The 20,411-nt window shown below is 50.8% G+C and overlaps 1 protein-coding gene across 1 annotated transcript in view; it reads right to left on the reverse strand.

The window, feature by feature from the left end:
* The window catches only part of THSD4 (thrombospondin type 1 domain containing 4), a 434,172-nt gene that overhangs the window by 128,253 nt on the left and 285,508 nt on the right, over nucleotides 1-20,411 (reverse strand). The gene's annotated exons all lie outside the window — the stretch shown is intronic.

A 20,411-nucleotide genomic window follows, 5' to 3' on the forward strand; every position in this document is an offset into this window, starting at 1 on the left:
CCAGGTGGCGCCCTAGACGACTGCCTACTTCGCCTATTCCCATGCACCAGCCCTGCAAGTCTCTTCCCTCCCCCAAAACCCTGCCCTTTTCAAACTGTACTCCCCAAAAATATCCAGATATTTCCAAACCTGGAGCTGGCAACCCAACTGGTGCATAACCTTGGGCCAGTCCCCCCTCTCTGATTCTAGGCTACCTCACAGGGTTGTTGTTTTAAGAGAGCCCTGGACACCGCTTGGAGCTCCTTAAAGAAGACAGACGGATCATTTTGCAGCTTGGAAAATCCCTGGAGATTTAGGGGTGAAGCCTGGGGAAAGGGTGGAGCTTGCAGGGACAAGGGAACTCAGCAAGGGGGCAATGCCAGAGAGAGCACACCCTCCAAAGTGGCCATGTGCTCCAGGGGAAACCCATCTCAGCAGTCTGGGCTAGGGTTTGCATGTCTGGTTTGTTTTTGCTCCACCCACTTCAGACAAACAGCCAAAGGATATAAGAAAAGGCTGGGAGGGGGAATCCCTTTCTGGCTGCCATTTGGTGGACAAGGAGGGCGGCTGCTAGTCATCTCCTGCTTCAGGAAGGCAGCAACTGAAATCTTTTGAGCCAAACAATCCAGCTGCATCCAGCTGCACTGGGTGGGCATTTCAAGGAGCTGGGAAGAAGAAGAAGAACTCTGAATTCCAGCCAGATTAAGCCATTGCAAAAGAGAAGGAGGAGAAGAATGAGATGGAGGAGGAGAAGGAGGAGGAGGAGGGGGAGAAGGAGGAAAAGGAGGAGGAGAAGGAGGAGGAGGAGGAGGAGAGGAGAAGGAGAAGGAGAAGGAGGAGGAGGAGGAGGAAAAGGAGAAGGAGGAGGAGGAGGAAGGAGGAAGGAGGAGAAGGAGGAGGAAAAGGAGGAGAAGGAGGAGGAAAAGGAGGAGGAGGAGAAGAGGAGGAGGAGAAAGAAGAAGGAGGAGGAGGAGAGGAGGAAAAGGAGAAGGAGGAGGAGGAGAAGAAGGAGGAGGAGAAGGAGAGGAGGAGAAGGAGGAGGAGGAGAAGGAGGAGGAGGAGGAGAAGGAGGAGGAGGAGAAGAAGGAGAAGGAGGAGGAGGAAGAAGGAGGAAGAGAAGGAGGAGGAAAAGGAGAAGGAGGAGGAAGAGGAGGAGGAGAAGGAGGAGGAGAGGAAGAGAAGGAGGAGGAGGAGAGAAGGAGGAGGAGGAGAAGAAGGAGGAGGAGGAGAGAAGAAGAAGAAGAAGAAGAAGAAGAAATTGGATTTATATCCCGCTCAATACACTGAATCTCAGAGTGGCTTACAACCTCCTTTATCTTCTTCCTCATCAGGGCTGGATCTACATGTGTTTTGAAAGGGGGGCGAAATTAAAAAAAATGATACCCCCCTTTTGGGCCATTCTATCTTATGGTCCCATAGAAACACAATGGATTGCCATACCCAATTTGGCGCCCCCCCTCTCCGTCAGCATCCGGGGCAAGCACCCCCCTGTGCCCCCCCCCCCCAGATCCAGCCCTCTCCCTCACAACAGGACACCCTGTGAGGTGGGTGGAGCTGAGAGAGCTCTTGCAGCAGCTGCCCTTTCAAGGACAACTCTGCGAGAGCTATGGCTGACCCAAGGCCATTCCAGCAGCTGCAAGTGGAGGAGTGGGAATCAAACCCGGTTTCCCCCAGATAAGAGTCTGCACACTTCACCACGACACCAGAAGAGGAGGAGGAGGGGGAGGGAGAGACTGGATTTTATACCCTGCCCCTTCGCTTGGAGTCTCAGAGCAGCTTATAGCCTCCTTCCTTCCCCTCCTTATAAACAGACACACTGTGAGGTGGGTGGGGCTGAGAGAACTTCTGACTGACTCAAGGTCACATCAACAGGTGCCTGTGGAGGAGTGGGGAGGACAAACCTGGTTCTCCAGATTAAAGCCCATGCGTTTAACCACTACACTAAAATAATGAAGTCCTTCTGAATTTAGAGTCGGGGTGGGGGGGGTGGGTTAGCCCTCTTGGTCTGAAGCAGCAGAGCAAAGTTTGAGTCCAGTGGCACCTTGAAGACCAACAAAGTTTTATTCCGGGTGTAAGCTTCCATGTGCAGGCAGCCTTCTTCAGATACAATGAAACAAAAGTTTATACCTGGAATAAAACTTCGGTGGTCTCGGGGCTTTTTTTTTTTTTTTTGAGCAGGAACACACAGGAACACCGTTCCATCTGGCTTGGCAGCAGGAGGCGTGGCCTAATATGCAAATGAGTTTCCGGCCGGGCTTTTTCTACAAAAAAAGCCCGCGCGGAACAATGGTGGTGTCAGGGGGCGTGGCCTAATATGCAAATGAGTTCTGCTGGGCTTTTTCTACAAAAAAAAAGCCCTGGGTGGTCTTAAAGGTGCCACTGGGCTCCAACTTCTGAACTTGGAACTGAACTGTGCAAATTAGGCCACTGCTTATTCATTCTTACTGTTTATGTCCCCCTTTTCTACTACACAAAGCAGGTTCCCGGAAGTTCCCCCATTCAGGACACTGTTTTGACTCCAGGTGCCATGGCTAGAACAGTCTTCCTCATATAGGATTGGCCCACTGGATTGGGGAATTCCTGGAAAATTGGGAGTGGACCCCGGGGGGGGGGGGGCGGAGTTGGGCACTGGAGTCCATCCTCCATTAGAGCCCCCCCCCCCCAAAAACAGCCATTTGTCTCCAGGGGAAACTGATCTCTGTTATCTGGAGATGAGCTGTAATTCTGGGGGATCTCCAGCTCCCACCTGGAAGCTGGCATCCCTGCCAGCAGGGTAGAATGCCAGCGAGTCCACCTGCCAAAGCATCCCTTTTTCTCCAGGGGAACTGATCTCTGTCGTCTGGAGATCAGATGTAATTCCTAGGGATCCCCAGGTCCCACCTGGAGTTTGGGAAACAGAAAACATGTGCAACATCCCTTTTGTATTCATTTATGCATGAAAAGGCCCCTGGGTTGGGAGAGGGGGCATTTTGGGGTTGGTTTTTTCTAACTGTAGTTGCCATGGAAGATCATATGGTGAAAAAAATTCTCCCGTGACGGCCAAAAGGAGGGCTGCGGGAAGCTCTTCTCGGAAAGGGAGGGGCTTTGCATCCCATAAATGTCTACTTGATTTAAATACTCCAGCCCTGCTGGAGTCTGGCAGGGCAACTGTCTTTCTTGTCCATCACCGTTAAATGTCACCGGAGGGGGAATGACCCACACAGTCAAAACCTTTTCCTGCACTCCCCCCTGGAGAATCCCGATGGCCTCCTTTGACAGCCGTAACTGAGGGTCACAACGCCGGCCATTCATCATGTCCTGAAGGCCATCCAGGAAATCAATAACAGGATATCCCGACAGCTAAAAGTCCAGAGGAGGGCAACCCAGAGGATCAGGGGGTTGGAGCACCTTCCCTGAGAGGAAAGGCTGAAGAGTTTGGGACTTGTCCTCCCATCTATTTTCCTTCCTTCTTTCTTTCCTTCTTTCCTCCCTCCCACCCTCCCTTCCTCCCTTCCTTCCTTCCTTCGAGTCAGTTTGGTGTAGTGGTTAAGTGTGCGGACTCTAATCTGGGAGAACCGGGTTTGATTCCTCACTCCTCCACTTGCAGTTGCTGGGATGACCTTGGGTCAGTCATAGCTTTCACAGGAGTTGTTCTTGAAAGGGCAGCTGCTGTAAAAAGCTCTCTCGGCCCCACCTACTTCACAGGGTGTCTGTCGTGGGGGGGGGGGGGAAGGTAGAGGAGATTGTGACCACTCTGAGACTCTGAGATTCAGAGTATAGGGCAGGATATAAATCCAATATCTCCTTCCTTCCTTCTTCCATTAGAGGGTGGGCTCTAATGGAGTGTAGACTCCAGAGCCAATTTGGTGTAGCGGTTAAGTGTGTGGACTCTTATCTGGGAGAACCGGGTTTGATTCCCCACTCCTCCACTTGCCTGCTGGCATGGCCTTGGGTCAGCCATAGCTCTGGCAGAGGTTGTCCTTGAAAGGGTAGCTGCTGTGAGATCTCTCTCTGCCTCGCCCACCTCACAGGGTGTCTGTTGTGGGCGGGGGGGGGGGGGGAGAGAATATAGGAAATTGTAAGCTGCTTTGAGTCTGATTCAGAGACGAGGGCGGGGTATAAATCTGCAATTCTTCTTCTCCTTCCTTCCTTCCTTCCTTCCTTCCTTCCTTCCTTCCTTCCTTCCTTCCTTCCTTCCTTCCTTCCTTCTTGTAGCCCTCAAATATCCGATGTTCATGTCTTGTGGCTCTCAAACATCTGACGTTTATGACTTGCGGCTCTCAAATACCCGATGTTTATTCTATGTGGCTCTTAAGGTAAGCAATGGCCACCCCTGTGGTAGAGGTCCCTAAAATGATGCATGGGGTGGAGAGAGTTAACCAAGAGAAACGTTTCTCCCTCTCCCAAGAGACTAGAATCTGAGGGCATCCAATGAAGAAGATGGGCAGTAGGTACAGGAAAGACTAAATGGCACAGAGAGTGTTTCAAATGTGGAATTGACTGCCAGAGAAGACAGTGATGGTCACAGGAAATAAACAGCTTTCAAAGGGAGTTAGATTCATGAAGGAGAAGTCTATCAACGGCTACTAGCTGTGGTGTGGTGGCTGAGGGGAACCTCCACGTTCAGAGGCACTAATTCTTTGAATCCCAGGGCCATGAAGCACCATCAGAGGAAGGCCTCAGCCTCTCTGCCCTGTTGTTGGCCCTCCAGAGGAACTGGCTGGCCCCTGTGTGAGACAGGAGGCTGGACTAGATGGACCCTCACCGGTCTGATCCAGCAGGGCTCTTCTGATGTTTCTATGAAGGCCTCAGCCTCTCTGCCCTCCTATTGGCCCTCCAGAGGAACTGGTTGGCCACTGTATGAGACAGGAGGCTGGACTGGATGGACCCTCACTGGTCTGATCCATCAGGGCTCTTCTGATGTTCTTCTCAGGGGAAGGCCTCAGCCTCTCTGCCCTGTTGTTGGCCCCCCAGAGGAACTGGTTGGCCACTGTATGAGACAGGATGATGGACTAGATGGACCCTCACTGGTCTGATCCAGCAGGGCTCTTCTGATGTTCTTATGAAGGCCTCAGCCTCTCTGCCCTGTTGTTGGCCCTCCAGAGGAACTGGCTGGCCACTGTGTGAAACAGGAGGCTGGACTGGATGGACCCTCACTGGTCTGACCCAGCAGGGCTCTTCTGATGTTCCTATGAAGGCCTCAGCCTCTCTGCCCTGTTCTTGGCCCTCCAGAGGAACTGGTTGGCCCCTGTGTGAAACACGATGATGGACTAGATGAACCACTGGCCTGATCCACCAGTGCTCCTCTTATGTTCTTACACAGCTGAGCCAGCACCGTTTATCTCCCTCAGCATAAAAAATCTCTGAACATCAGAAGTTCTACCAATCAGAAAATACAACGAAAGATTATAGCAGGAAAGAATACGTGATTGCAGGAAGCTGCCTCATAATCAGGGGTGGAATTCTAGCAGGAGCTCCTTGGCATATTAGGCCACACCCCCTGATGTAGCCAATCCTCCAAGAGCTTACGAGGCTGTTTTTGGTGAGCTCTTGGAAGATTGGTTACAGCAGGGGTGTGCGGCCTAATATGCAAAGGAGCCCCTGCTAGAATTCCACCCCTGCTCATAATGAATCAAATCATTGGTCCATCGAAGTTGGTATTGTTTACTCAGGCGTGCTGGATTCAAATTTGTGACTTTCTACTACAGAACGGCAGTGGCCTTGGGAAAAAAGCCCTTTGCTGGCCGAGGCTTTTCACGTGTTTTAGATTATCCTAAAGTTTCAAGCTTTTTTATAAAAAAAAAAAAAAACCCTTCGTGTTCCAGTTTAAAATATATACCTGAGACATGAATTCATCCTTTTAATTCCTTCCTGCCTCCCCCTCTCCCATCACGAAGACAACAGGATCAAGGATGTTGAAAATATGTGTCTGGGTTTAATGGGAATGATGAAGCACAACGGATCGCCAAAAAAAGAGACACTGGCCGAAAAGCCAAAGCCTTCAAAATATTGCTTCTCTTTTAGCCTCCTGTAGTTAGGTGCCAGAGTGGGTGACTCAGCATCCCTGGGCATTGACGGGCGCTACATCACCCTAAGTGTGTGTAAGTGCTATCTCCTTGAAGAGGTGCCTCTCTTTCTCTTAACCTGGGAGTGGGGCCGGCCCGCCCACTAGGCAAACTAGGCATTTGCCTAGTGCGCTGGCAGGGTAGGTGCGCCGAATTCAGCCCTCGCCCTGCCCCCTAGGCAAATCCCTATTTGCCTCCCCCTCCTCCCTGCCTTCCTCACAATTTTAATGTCCGGGAACGGGCGGTGAAAAGCTGTGCTCCCTGGGCTCTTTGAAGGCTGCCCCCCCCCCGCTAATCAGCTGATCAGTGGGTAAAAACCGTGCCAGAGGCTGGTGGCTCCTATGCCAACCCCCAGGCCTGCTCGCGATCAGTCAGGGCCGGATTAAACCCTGTGGAGGCCCCTAGGCAGTCATAATCGTGGGGGTGTGGGGCTCTCACAAAATATCTCAGAGTTGCAGCGGCTGTCCCACTGCCCATGGCCCCCACTGCAGCCTGCAGGCACCATCTCAAAAGCCCCTTCGACAGAACTGCAGAAGAGAGGCGGAGAGAGGCAAACTTGGTGACGACGCCGGCAGCAGCCGCACCAGGTAAGTCGGGCAAAGAGCGGCTCGGTTGCTGGCTGGGAGTGCAGGCTGGGAGGACTGCAAGCAGGGGGGAAATGGGGGGTTAAAGCTGGCCCAGGGCCACTAAAGGCCCCCAGTGCCTACTTGGCCTATTTGTTAATCCAGCCCTGTGAAGAGGGAGGGATGGTGTCTCAGTGGCAGAGAACCTGCTTGGTAAGCAGAAGGTCCCAGGTTCAATCCCCGGCATCTCCAACTCAAAAGGGTCCAGGCAAATAGGCGTGAAAAACCTCAGCTTGAGACCCTGGAGAGCCGCTGCCAGTCTGAGTAGACAATACTGACTTTGATGGACCAAAGAGGGTCTGATTCAGTAGAAGGCAGCTTCATATGTTCATGTTCATCACAGCGGGAAGGACGAGCGAGCCACCGCCTCCTCCGCACTTTCTTCCGCACAGCTTACGGTTTGGGGCTATTAGCTTTGGAGAATCAAAGTCCCCTTGATCAGATCCAAGTGTCTATATTTGAATAAAACTTTGCTGGCCTTAAAGTTGCCATGGAACTTAGAGAGGGACAGTGGCTCAGCGGTAGAGCATCTGCTTGGGAAGCAGAAGGTCCCAGGTTCAATCCATGGCATCCCCAACTAAAAAGGGTCCAGGCAAGTAGGCGTGAAAAACCTCAGCTTGGGACCCTGGATAGCCGCTGCCAGTCTGAGCGGACAAGACTGACTTTGATGGACCCAGGGGGGTCTGATTCAGTAGAAGGCAGCTTCATATCTTCATGTTCATCACAGTGGGGGCAACAGTGGCGGGAAGGACGAGCGAGCCACCGCCTCCTCTGCACTTTCTTCCCATGCGATCCAGGACACCACTACACCACACTGACTTTTTTTTCCTTTTCAGGCCTCTCCCTCTCTTTATGTCCGCTTGCCTCCACAAGTTGCCCGAAGGAGAACATTCCAAAAGGATTACAAATGTCTCGGTTTCACAAGAAAGCTCTTACATGATCAAGATGACACCACAAGGCTTCTTCCCCTCGTGGGCCTGACCTCCGATGAAACATCCGGACGCCCAACCAACTGACCAGGACCTTGACACTTCTTGCCGTTTACGCTTTCACAAGGAGGTGATTTTTTTCCAGTTGTCTGGCTGAAGACAGCATCACGATGGGTCTGGGGTGAGGCCAGGCAAGGCCAATTACAGTCGTTGCTAGAGTTGCCAAGTCCAATTCAAGAAACATCTGGGGACTTTGGGGGTGGAGCCAGGAGACTTTGGGGTGGGTCCAGGAGACTTTGGGGGTGGAGCCAGGAGACATTGGGGATGGAGCCAGGAGCAAGGGTGTGACAAGTATCACTTAACTCCAAAGGGAGTTCTGGCCCTCCCATTTAAAGGGACCGCACACCTTTTAAATGCCTTCCCTCCATTGGAAACAATGAAGGATAGAGGCACCTTCTTTGGGGGCTCATGGAATTGGAGCCCCTTGGTCAATATTTTTGAAACTTGGAAGGTCGTTTGAGGAGAGGCATTGGGTGCTATGCTGAAAATTTGGTGCCTCTACCTCAAAAAAAGCAAACCCCCCCCAGAGCCCCAGATACCCATGGATCAATTTCCCATTATATCCTATGGCAGGGGTAGCCAACGGTAGCTCTCCAGATGTTTTTTGCCTCCAACTCCCATCAGCCCCAGCCAGCATGGCCAATGGCTGGGGCTGATGGGAGTTGTAGGCAAAAAAACATCTGGAGAGCTACCGTTGACCACCCCTGGCCTATGGGAATCAAATTCCTTAGGGAATAATGAATAATGAAGTGCTCGACAGATTTCCCTTCCCCCTCCAGTTTGGTGAGCCAGTTTGGTGTAGTGGTTAAGTGTGCAGACTCTTATCTGGGAGAACCGGGTTTGATTCCCCACTCCTCCACTTGCACCTGCTAGCATGGCCTTGGGTCAGCCATAGCTCTGGCAGAGGTTGTCCTTGAAAGGGCAGCTGCTGGGAGAGCCCTCTCCAGCCCCACCCACCTCACAGGGTGTCTGTTGTGGGGGAGGAAGGGAAAGGAGATTGTGAGCCGCTCTGAGACTCTTCAGAGTGGAGGGCGGGATATAAATCCAATATCTTCATCTACCTCACAGGGTACCTGTTGTGGGGGAGGAAGGGAAAGGAGATTGAGAGCCACTCTGAGACTCTTTGGAGTGGAGGGCGGGATATAAATCCAATATCTTCATCTACCTCACAGGGTGTCTGTTGTGGGGGAGGAAGGGAAAGGAGATTGTGAGCCCCTATGAGACTCTTCGGAGTGGAGGGCGGGATATAAATCCAATATCTTCTTCTTCTTCTCTCTCTGCTTTCTGATGACCCTGAAGAGGGGGGATTGGCAACCCTAGTGGTTGCAGAATCCAGACTAGGGCAGAGGGCACGTTCTGCAATTCAGGTCCTCAGGGGTCAGAATAAAACCCGACTGCATCAAGCAGGTAGTGTTTACCTTGTTCTGCAAAATATGTCTTGAGAGGTTTATTTACTGCACTTAGTTGTCACCCTTCTACGAAGGTTTGCCAGTTTCCCTTGCCCATCCAGCAAGAAAATGTGGAAGGCACGCCAGGGGTGGGGGTGGACATTGCACAATGTCCCCGATGAAATGATGTCACCTGGAACTGACGTCATCATAAGAACATAAGAGAAGCCATGTTGGATCAGGCCAATGGCCCAGCAATTTCACTGAATGCCCGCGAGTTTTTGTATTGTGAGAAAGGGAGAAAAGGACTTCTTTCTCTACTTTCTCCATCCCATGCAAGATCTTGTCAACCTCTTATCATGTCACCCTGCAGTTGACGTTTCTCTGAGCTAAAGAGCCCCAAGCGTTTTAACCTTTCTTCATAGGGAAAGTGTTCCAAACCTTTAATCATTCTAGTTGCCCTTTTCTGCACTTTTGCCAATGCTATAATATCCTTTTTGAGGTGCAGTGACCAGAATTGTACACAGGATTCCAAATGAGACCACACCATCGATTTATACAGGGGCATTATGATACTGGCTGATTTGTTTTCAACTCCCTTCCTAATAATTCCCAGCATGGCGTTGGCCTTTTTTTATTGCAGCCGCACACTGTCTTGACATTTTCAGTGAGTTATCTACCACGACCCCAAGATCTCTCTCATGGTCAGTCTCTGCCAGTTCACACCCCATCAACTTGTATTTGCAGCTGGGATTCTTGGCCCCAATGTGCATTACTTTGCACTTGGCCACATTGAACCTCATCTGCCACGTTGACACCCACTCACATGCGGGTAGACGCTGGTATTCGGGTGATACCAGTATATGGTTTTTCCGCCCTTGAATCCACAAAGTTTTCCCAAATAGCAGCACATCCCTGCGCAACGTTCCCAGCGTGATGACATCACCCGGAAGCGATGTCATCGTGTCAGGGATGTCTGGGGGTCGGGTTTCCCCCATCGGCCGGCTGGCTGGTGATGGATTGAAGCTCCCAAAAGCAGGGGAACCCCCGTGGAAACCTGCAGACTGAAAACCCTACTTCTTTGGGCAAAACTCTGCGAAATTAACGAAATATCGCAATCGTTTTCTCCAGGGGAACCGATCTCTGTAGCATGGAGATCAGCCACACAGGGCTTTTTTTGTAGCAGGAGCTCCTTTGCATATTAGGCCACACACCCCTGATGTAGCCAATCCTCCAAAGGTAAAGCCGCAGCGCAAGCACCAAGTCATTACAGACCCATGGAGTGACATCACATCATGATGCTTTCTTGGCAGACTTTTTACAGGGCGATTTGCCATCGATCTTCCCCAGTCATCTACAGCCATTTAAGCAGGGGACTCCTTTTCCCAACCTCGGAAGGATGGAAGGCTGAGTCAACCTTGAGCCGGCTACTTGAACCCAGCTCCCGCCGGGATCGAACTCAGGTCACGAGCAGAGCTTGGACTGCAGGACGGCAGCTTTACCACTCTGCGCCACAGGACTTACTGGGCTCTTCTTTCAGGGCCTACTATAAGCTTTCGGAGGACTGGCTACATCAGGGAGGTGTGGCCTAATATGCAAAGGAACTCCTGTAACAAAAAAAAGAGTCCTGGTTATTAAAAAAAAATAACAGATCTCCAGGCCTAGGAACTGGGGAGAGACAGGGATTCCTAAGACTCCTTCCAACTCAAGGGCCCTTGAGTCAAAAAGGATTTTCACCAGCTGCAGTCTCTGAAGTCTTATCGCATTCACATGTGCTTGCATTTAAAAGCATGTGTTCTACAGGTTCCACCTGCCCCCTCACCGGGGAGACCCAGGGGGAAGAGAGAAACAGGAGCTGGCACTAATAAAATATATCAAAGACATTCCCACCACCCCCCACCCCCCAACGTCCCGTACAATGATTTACGAAGTTTGTCAATAGAGAATGTGGGTGTGAAGCGCCACCAAGTTCCAGTCGACTTACGGTTACCCCCAGCAAGGGGTTTTCAGGGCAAGTGATTGATAAGACTGCCAACTCTGAGTTTGGAAATTCATTGGATTGATATCCCGCCCTCCACTCCGAAGAGTCTCAGAGCGGCTCACAATCTCCTTTCCCTTCCTCCCCCACAACAGACACCCTGTGAGGTAGAGGAAGATATTGGATTTATATCCCGCCCTCCACTCCGAAGAGTCTCAGAGCGGCTCACAATCTCCTTTCCCTTCCTCCCCCACAACAGACACCCTGTGAGGTAGATGAAGATATTGGATTTATATCCCGCCCTCCACTCTGAAGAGTCTCAGAGCGGCTCACAATCTCCTTTCCCTTCCTCCCCCACAACAGACACCCTGTGAGGTAGAGGAAGATATTGGATTTATATCCCGCCCTCCACTCCGAAGAGTCTCAGAGCGGCTCACAATCTCCTTTCCCTTCCTCCCCCACAACAGACACCCTGTGAGGTGGGTGGGGCTGGTGAGGGCTCTCACAGCAGCTGCCCTTTCAAGGACAACCTCTGCCGGAGCTATGGCTGACCCAAGGCCATGCCAGCAGCTGCAAGTGGAGGAGTGGGGAATCAAACCCGGTTCTCCCAGATAAGAGTCTGCACACTTAGAGCTATGGCTGACCCAAGGCCATGCCAGCAGCTGCAAGTGGAGGAGGGGGGGAATCAAACCCGTTCTCCCAGATAAGAGTCCGCACATTTCACCACTACACCAAACTGGCTCTCCAAGAGGAGAGGAGGCAGGTGGCAGAAGCCGTGGGAAATGGGCCAGGGAGAGAGGGATGGGTGGAACTGGTGGCTGAAAAGCACCGGAGGGGGGGGGGGCAGGTGGAAGGAACCTCCTTTGCTTGCACACAAGGTGCAGCTCCTTTTGGACTCCAAAGACTTAGGGTTGGCTGCCTCGACTCAGCCAGTTTCAGAGCCTCCGGCTTTTGCCCCTACCCCGGAAAGCTTCCGAGAAGCGGCAAGCCTCGCAGTGGGTGGGAAAGGTTGGCCCCCCAAACTTTTTAACACCCCCCCCCCCCCCCGGCTTTTAAAATCCTGGCTATGGCCTTGCTTGTAATTCTGGGAGTTCGCCAGGCTCCACTGACAAGCTGGTAACAAGAAAATAAAGAGCCGAGCCGGTCACAGGAGATACAAAAGAAGGCCAGGGCCGGTGGTGCAAAACCAGGCAAAATTATATTTTCTTACTCCATTATTTTTTTTTTTTTAATTTCCCTCTACGTTTCACCAACAGGCTTCATCGGGGGAATTTGTCTTGCTGCTGATCGCTCGCTGTCTTTGGAGACCTGTCGCCAACCGTCACCATCTGTCACCAACGATTGCCGTCTGTCGTCGTTTGTTGTTATTATCAACTATAAGGATTCTAACCGATAAGTTCATCCATGCCAGGACACCATGGAAACAGTAGGGCATCTTTGGGACATCATCTTTTCAGAATTACTGATGTTATACTTTCTAAACTATCGTTTTTAAACTATGGGAGCACATACAGCCAGGATTGCATGAACTGCACTGGCTGCCAGTTACTTACCGGATTCGTTACAAAGTGCTGGTCATTACCTTTAAAGCCCTATATGGCCGAGGACCTGCCTACCTTAGGGACCGTCTCTCCCCACATGAACCCCAGAGAGCACTGAGGTCAGCAGGGAAGAACCTGCTGACTATCCCTGGGCCAAAAGAAGTAAAACTTCAAAGTACCCGTAACCGGGCTTTTTCTGTTGTGGCCCCACAGCTGTGGAACCAACTTCTAGAAGAAACACGAGCCCTGCGGGATCTTGAGCAATTCCGCAGGGCTTGTAAGACCAGTTTGTTTCGAATGGCCTTCGCAGACTAGAACTGTTAATTAAGGCTGCCACCTAGACAATAGCACAATTCAATTTTACTGTTTTAGAATTTTAATAGTTTTAATTAAATACGGTTTAAAAAGTTGTTTGTATTATGTATATTTGAACTTTGTTGTTAGCCGCCCTGAGCCTGCTTCGGCGGGGAGGGCGGGATATAAATAAAAGATATTATTATTACAAAACTGTTTTTATATCTCAGGACCGATGCTGTAACCCACCCTCCACGCATTCGCGGGAGGGGCGGGAGAAAAGTCAAACCAAATAAATAAATAAACTATCGCAAGAACAGATTCCCCTGACAAAGACTGTTCGTGAAATGCATAGAGGTGTGGGGTTTTTTTTAATTAACAGAGTAATAAATATATATTTTGCTCCACTGGCCCTGGCCTTATTTTGTATTTGGTCATTGCCTTCCTCTGCAGAGCCTTCCTTGGTGGTCTCCCTTCCAAGTACTGACCCTGCTTAGTTTCCAACTTATGTCGAATCCAGCAAGGGGTTTTCAAGGCAAGTGAGGGGCAGAGGTGGTTGGCCATTGCTTTCCTCTGCAGAGCCTTCCTTGGTGGTCTCCCTTCCACCAAGGAGAGCCAGTTTGGTGTAGTGGTTAAGTGCACAGACTCTTATCTGGGAGAACGGGGTTTGATTCTCCACTCCTCCACTCGCAGCTGCTGGAATGGCCTTGGGTCAGCCATAGCTCTGGCAGAGGTTGTCCTTGAAAGGGCAGCTGCTGTGAAAGCCCTCTCCAGCCCCACCCACCTCACAGGGTGTCTGTTGTGGGGGAGGAAGGGAAAGGGGATTGTGAGCCGCTCTGAGACTCTTCGGAGTGGAGGGCGGGATATGAACCCAATATCTTCATCTACTTCACAGGGTGTCTGTTGTGGGGGAGGAAGGGAAAGGAGATTGTGAGCCGCTCTGAGATTCTTCGGAGTGGAGGGCAGGATATAAATCCAATATCTTCTTCTACCTCACAGGGTGTCTGTTGTGGGGGAGGAAGGTAAAGGAGATTGTGAGCCGCTCTGAGACTCTTCAGAGTGGAGGGCGGGATATAAATCCAATATCTTCATCTACCTCACAGGGTGTCTGTTGTGGGGGAGGAAGGTAAAGGAGATTGTGAGCCGCTCTGAGACTCTTCAGAGTGGAGGGCGGGATATAAATCCAATATCTTCATCTACCTCACAGGGTGTCTGTTGTGGGGGAGGAAGGTAAAGGAGATTGTGAGCCCCTCTGAGACTCTTCGGAGTGGAGGGCAGGATATAAATCCAATATCTTCTTCTTCTTCTTCCAAGTACAAACCCTGCTTAGCTTCCAACTTAATGGCAACCTCAGCAAGGGGCTTTCAAGGCAAGTGAGAAGCAGAGGTGGTTGGCCATTGCATTCCTCTGCAGAGCCTTCCTTGGTGGTCTCCTGTACAAGTACTGACCCTGCTTAGCTTCTGAGATCTGATGAGACAGGCTACACCGTGCCTCCTTCCCTCCCGATAAAGAGTAAGAGTATACATATAACAAAAGAGGATTGTCCTAACACATTCTAATCTGTCTTGGGACAAGACTCTGAGAGGTGCGGGGGAGGGATCGCATCCAATTCTGTGCCCCTGCACCGTCAGCACCCTAAGCGATTGCCTAATTTGCCTAGTGGGCAGTCCGGTCCTGGGATTTCCCCAGCTTGGAGCTGGCAACCCTATTTGGCGGCCTCTGTGTCAGCATCTGGGATAGTGTCAGTAGGACTTGGAGAGGATTCTCAATGCTGTCTAGGCAAATTCTGGGAGATTTGGGGAGGGGGTGGTGTCGGGGGAGGATCCAGTTTGGGGAGGATGTGATGTCACTTCTCAACAACTGAGTTCCCTGTCTCCCCAAATTCCATCCCCAGATCTCCAGGAGTTCCTCAATTTTGATACGGCAACCCTACCCCCCTACCCCACATTCTCCACTAGTAGCCAAGGGGGACCTGGTAACCCTATGTGAACTTCTGTGGCAAAACTGGGTATGAGTGATTGTGAATGGCATCTTTGTGCAACATTTCACATGCATCGCTCGTGACCACATCCAGCAATCGGTGACAAAACGGCTCATAGAATGAACAGAAAGGGAAATGTGTGGTCATGGCACACCATTCCAAACCTGAATCTTCCAGACTACAAGCAGAAATTCTCCCCCTTCCCCTTCCGAGCTCTAAAGTGCTGTCAATTTTCACCGTAAATCTTTCTGCAGCGTTCATCGTGAGTCATTCCAACCACATCCAGCCGTTTCATACCCAAATAACCCGCAGCAACTGGGCATAAAACTCTCGCTTTCAACAAACATTTCCCCCAACCCTCTGGACTACAATATGGAGACTCGCTGCGGGGGAAGGAAAGGAGAGGATTCCAGGGATTCTCTTGGGGAATCGAGACATGGATCCATGCAGTCAACAGGGAGGTTTCAAATAATCGCAAGCTTTAAATAGTCATCGCAATTACCGTACGAACGGCATAGTTGTGGATACTCTGCTACAATTTTCGGTCAACAGTTATGACACAGAGAGGTTTCCCGCTGCTGTTAACTGCCAGCTGTTACGAGCTCCAGTTATAACTTGACTTGAGAACTGGCCGTTCGTTGGCGCCGAGCTTAACAAGTCTCCAGCACAACACAGAGACATTACTTTTCACCTAAGGCCTTCGGCGCATTTCATTCCCATCTCCCTACTGTTGGGCAATCAAACTTCAGGTACTGGTCTTTTGACATCCATCTTCATAGCTACTTGACGACTCAAACTATTCTAAGTCACGTTGGTCTGAAGCAACAGAATAAAGTTAGAGTCTATTCTAAGTATGCCTACCCCTCAGAATGCTACTATCCTGGGGTGGAATTCTAGCAGGAGCTCCTTTGCATATCAGGCCACACACCCCTGATGTAGCCTTGTAAGCTCTTGGAGGATTGGCTACATCAGGGGGGTATGGCCTAATATGCAAAGGAGCTCCTGCTAGAATTCCACCCATTACTATCCCGATATTTTTGTCGTTTGTTATGTGCTGTTGGAGAAGAGTTTTATGGGTACCATGGACAAAGACAAATAAGTGGGTTCAAATCAAGTGAATTCCCCCTAGAAGTTAAAATGGCTGAACCAAGGCTATCGTACTTTGGTCACATTATGAAAAGACAGCGGTGACTCAGAGGTTTACCACCTCTGAATGTGGAGATTAAAAACATATGTCCAGAAGAACATCAGAAGAGCCTCGCGGGATCAAACCAGTGGATCATCTTAGTCCAGGGGTGGCCAAACTGTGGCTCGGGAGCCACATGTGGCTCTTCCACACATATTGTGTGGCTCTTGAAGCCCCACCATGCTGTTGGCTGGCTTGGAAAAGGCATTTGTCTCTTTAAATCACTTCCCAAGCCAAGCCAGCTGGCAGCTTGGAAAATACGTTTAAAGTTAAAGTTGCATTATTTGCATCTCTCTCCCCCTCCCCCATCAATTTGTCTGCCTTCCTGCCTTCCTGGAGAGCCAGTTTGGTGTAGTGGTTAAGTGTGCGGACTCTTATCTGGGAGAACCGGGTTTGATTCCCCACTCCTCCACTTGCACCTGCTGGAATGGCCTTGGGTCAACCATAGCTCTGGCAGAGGTTGTCCTTGAAAGGGCAGCTGCTGTGAGAGCCCTCTCCAGCCCCACCCACCTCACAGGGTGTCTGTTGTGGGGGAGGAAGGTAAAGGAGATTGTGAGCCGCTCTGAGACTCTTTGGAGTGGAGGGCGGGATATAAATCCAATATCTTCTTCTTCCTTCCTTCCTGCCTGCCTTGCGGCTCTCAAACATCTGATGTTCGTGTCTTGCGGCTCTCAGACATCTGGCATTTATTCTTTGTGGCTCTTACATTAATCAAGTTTGGCCACCCCTGTCTTAGTTCAACACTGCATCTCACACAGCGGCCAGCCAGTTCTTCTGGAGGGCCAACAACAGGGGATACCCTACAGTTTTGCCCCTCATCCATGTCACTGATCAGCTGACCAGCAGGGGGGGGATTTACCCCCCAAAAGAGGGAGGTCCACCCAACATATTATGACTTGTCTGCCCATGTTTACCAAACACCAGAGTGTCGCCCCGACGTCCCTGATGTGATGACATCACTTCTGGGTCATGTGGGCAGTGACACGGCCAGGCCTTTTCTTGCAGCAGGAGCTCCTTTGCATATTAGGCCACATCCCCTGATGTAGCCAACCCTCCAAGAGCTTACAGTAGGCCCTGTAAGAAGAGCCCTGTAAACTCTTGGAGGATTGGCTACATCAGAAGGGTGTGGCCTAATATGCAAAGGAGTTCCTGCTACAAAAAAAAACCCTAGACACAGCCACGTCACTGCACATTGGGTGGGCCTCTCTGCCGCTTCCACAAAGTCCTCCCTCCTCCGCTAGTTGAGCTAACCACAACTCTAAAGTTCACCCACTTCAGCCACTCCCCCCCCCCCAAAAAAAAACAACTACAGGAGCTGAAGAAGTCCAAAGAACTCAAACAGAATGGCACAAGATGTCAAATGTCCAAAAGGCCAGGAATATTTATAATACTGAACGTAAGAGAAGCCATTTTGGATCAGGCCAATGGCCCATCCAGTCACACAGTGGCCAAAAAAACCAAGTGTCATCAAGCGGTCCACCAGTGGAGCTAGAAGCCCTTCCACTATGCCCCTCCAAGCACAAGAATACAGACCACATGCCCCAGACAGAGAGTTCCAACAATAAGCTGTGGCTAGTAGCCACTGATGGACCTCTGCTCCGTATTTTTATCCAATCCTCTCTTGAAGCTGGCTATGCTTGTAGCCGCCACCACTTCCTGTGGCAGTGAATTCCACATGTTAAACTCCCTTTGGGTGAAGAAGGACTTCCTTTTATCCGTTCTAACCCGACTGCTCAGCAATTTCATCGAAAGCCCACGAGTTCTTGTATTGTGAGAAAGGGAGAAAAGAACTTCTTTCTCTAATTTCTCCATCCCATGCATTATCTTGTCAACCTCTGTCATGTCACCCCGCAGTCGACGTTTCTCCAAGCCAAAGAGCCCCAAACGTTTTAACCCTTCTTCAAAGGGAAACTGCACCCCACCTACATGGCAACTAATTGAAGGAGGTGCAAAATAATTCTTGCTTGGCATGCAGGGCTTTTTTTTGTAGCAGGAACGCCTTTGCATATTAGGCCACACCCCCTGACGTAGCCAATCCTTCAAGAGCTTCCAGAGCTCTTCTTACGGGGCCTACTGGAAGCTTCAGGAGGATTGGCTCCATCAGGGGTGTGTGGCCTAATATGCAAAGGAGTTCCTGCTACAAAAAAAAGCCCTATCGGCATGGAAAAGATGACATGACAAAGCCAGGCTGAATAGGGTTCAATCCCCAGCATCTCCAGTTAAAAAGGACCAGGCAGTAAGTGATGGGAAAGACCTCAGCTGATGCCAGTCTGAGTAGACAAAGCTGATCTTTGAGTTTGATTCAGGATAAGGCACTGTCATTTTGTTCTTGCTGTTCAATCATACAGTCAAGTCTGACTCTTTGCGGCCTCATGGGCCAAGTCACACCAGGTCCTCCTGTCTTCCACGTCCGGCGAAGTCTGCTCACATTCGTGTTTGTTACATCAGTAATGCTGTCCAGCCATCTCATCTTTTGGGACGGGCAAGCGTCGTTCTGTCTTTCCCAGCATCAGGATCTTCTCCAGTGAGTGCTCCCATCTCATTTGGTGGCCCAAATATTTGAGGCTTCGTGACTTCAGGGAACACTCTGGGTTGATTTCCCTTAGGACGGACTGATTGAATCTTCTTGCAGTCCAAGGGACCTCTCAAGAGTCTGTTCCAGGAGTGCTCCATTGTATTGGGTGCCAAGTATTGGAGCTTCAGCTTCAGCATCTGACCTTCCAGGGAACAGTCTGGGTTGATTTCCCTTAGGGACGGACTGATTTGATCTTGCAGTCCAGGGACTCTCATTTAGAGAAGGTCTATGGCTCAGTGGCAGAGAACAGCTTGGCATGCAGAGAGGTCCCAGGTTCAATCCCTGGTGTTGGGAGTAGACAGGGATGACCAAGATGGTGATGGGAAAGAAGAGGGGCATGACCCAACTGTCATCAGTCATTGGCAGAGCATCTGCTTAACACACAGGAGGTTCAATCCCTATCTAGTCAAAAGGATCATGCAATAGGTGATAGGAAAGATCTTGATGATTGAGACCCTGGCTCAATGGCGAGCATCGCATGGCATGAAGGTCCCAGATTCAATCCCAGCATGTGCACTTAAAAAGGTGGTTGGTGAGGTGAAAGACCTCACCCTGCCTGAAACCCTGGAGAGCCACTACTAATATGAGTACACTATACCAGGGGTGGCAACGGTAGCTCTCTAGATGTTTTTTTTTTTTTGCCTACAACTCCATCAGCCCAGCCATTGGCCATGCTGGCTGGGGCTGATGGGAGTTGTAGGCAAAAAAACATCTGGAGAGCTACCGTTGGTCATCCCTGCACTATACTGTCCTGGATGGACAAGGGTCTCTCTGGGTGTGAAACACATGGCGTTGCATTCAATGGGGGTGTCCAAATAGCCATTCTATGCAAAAAATTCAACCATGCGTGGCTAGATTGAAGCGAAGGGGCATGGCTCGGTTGTCTGGACACCCAGAAGGTAGTCCCTCTTGCCCCCCCCCCCTCCACAGTCACCTCTCCCCTTGCAATTGTTGTGTACCGGTGGTGGGAAATTCAACTAAGGGGGGAGCAGGTGCTTTGAAGTGGGGGAGGCAAAAAAAAAACCCAGCCTGTTCATTCTCAGAAGCAGGGCTCACATTGTAGCAGGAGCTCCTTTGCATATTAGGTCACACCCCTCTGGTGTAGTCCGTCCTCCAAAAGCTTACAGAGCTCTTCTTACAGGGCTTCCTGGAAGCTCTTGGAGGGTTGGCTCCATCAGGGGTGTGTGGCCTAATATGCAAAGGAGCTCCATCAGGGGTGTGTGGCCTAATATGCAAAGGAGCCCCTGCTGGAATTCTATCTCTGGACCCTGTACTAAGAGCCCTGGAAGCTCTTGGAGGGTTGGCTCCATCAGGGGGTGTGGCCTAATATGCAAAGGAGCCCCTGCTAGAATTCTATCTCTGGACCCTGTACAAAGAGCCCTGTAAGCTCCTGGAGGGTTGGCTCCATCAGGGGGGTGTGGCCTAATATGCAAAGGAGCCCCTGCTGGAATTCTATCTCTGGACCCTGTACTAAGAGCCCTGGAAGCTCTTGGAGGGTTGGCTCCATCAGGGGGTGTGGCCTAATATGCAAAGGAGCCCCTGCTGGAATTCTATCTCTGGACCCTGTACTAAGAGCCCTGTAAGCTCTTGGAGGAGTGGCTCCATCAGGGGTGTGTGGCCTAATATGCAAAGGAGCCCCTGTTAGAATTCTATCTCTGGACCCTGTACTAAGAGCCCTGTAAGCTCTTGGAGGGTTGGCTCCATCAGGGGGTGTGGCCTAATATGCAAAGGAGCCCCTGCTAGAATTCTGTCTCTGGACCCTGTACAAAGAGCCCTGGAAGCTCTTGGAGGGTTGGCTCCATCAGGGGTGTGGCCTAATATGCAAAGGAGCCC

This window comes from Heteronotia binoei, chromosome 19 (assembly GCF_032191835.1).
Source record: "Heteronotia binoei isolate CCM8104 ecotype False Entrance Well chromosome 19, APGP_CSIRO_Hbin_v1, whole genome shotgun sequence".
In the NCBI taxonomy this organism is placed as follows: Eukaryota; Metazoa; Chordata; class Lepidosauria; order Squamata; family Gekkonidae; genus Heteronotia; species Heteronotia binoei.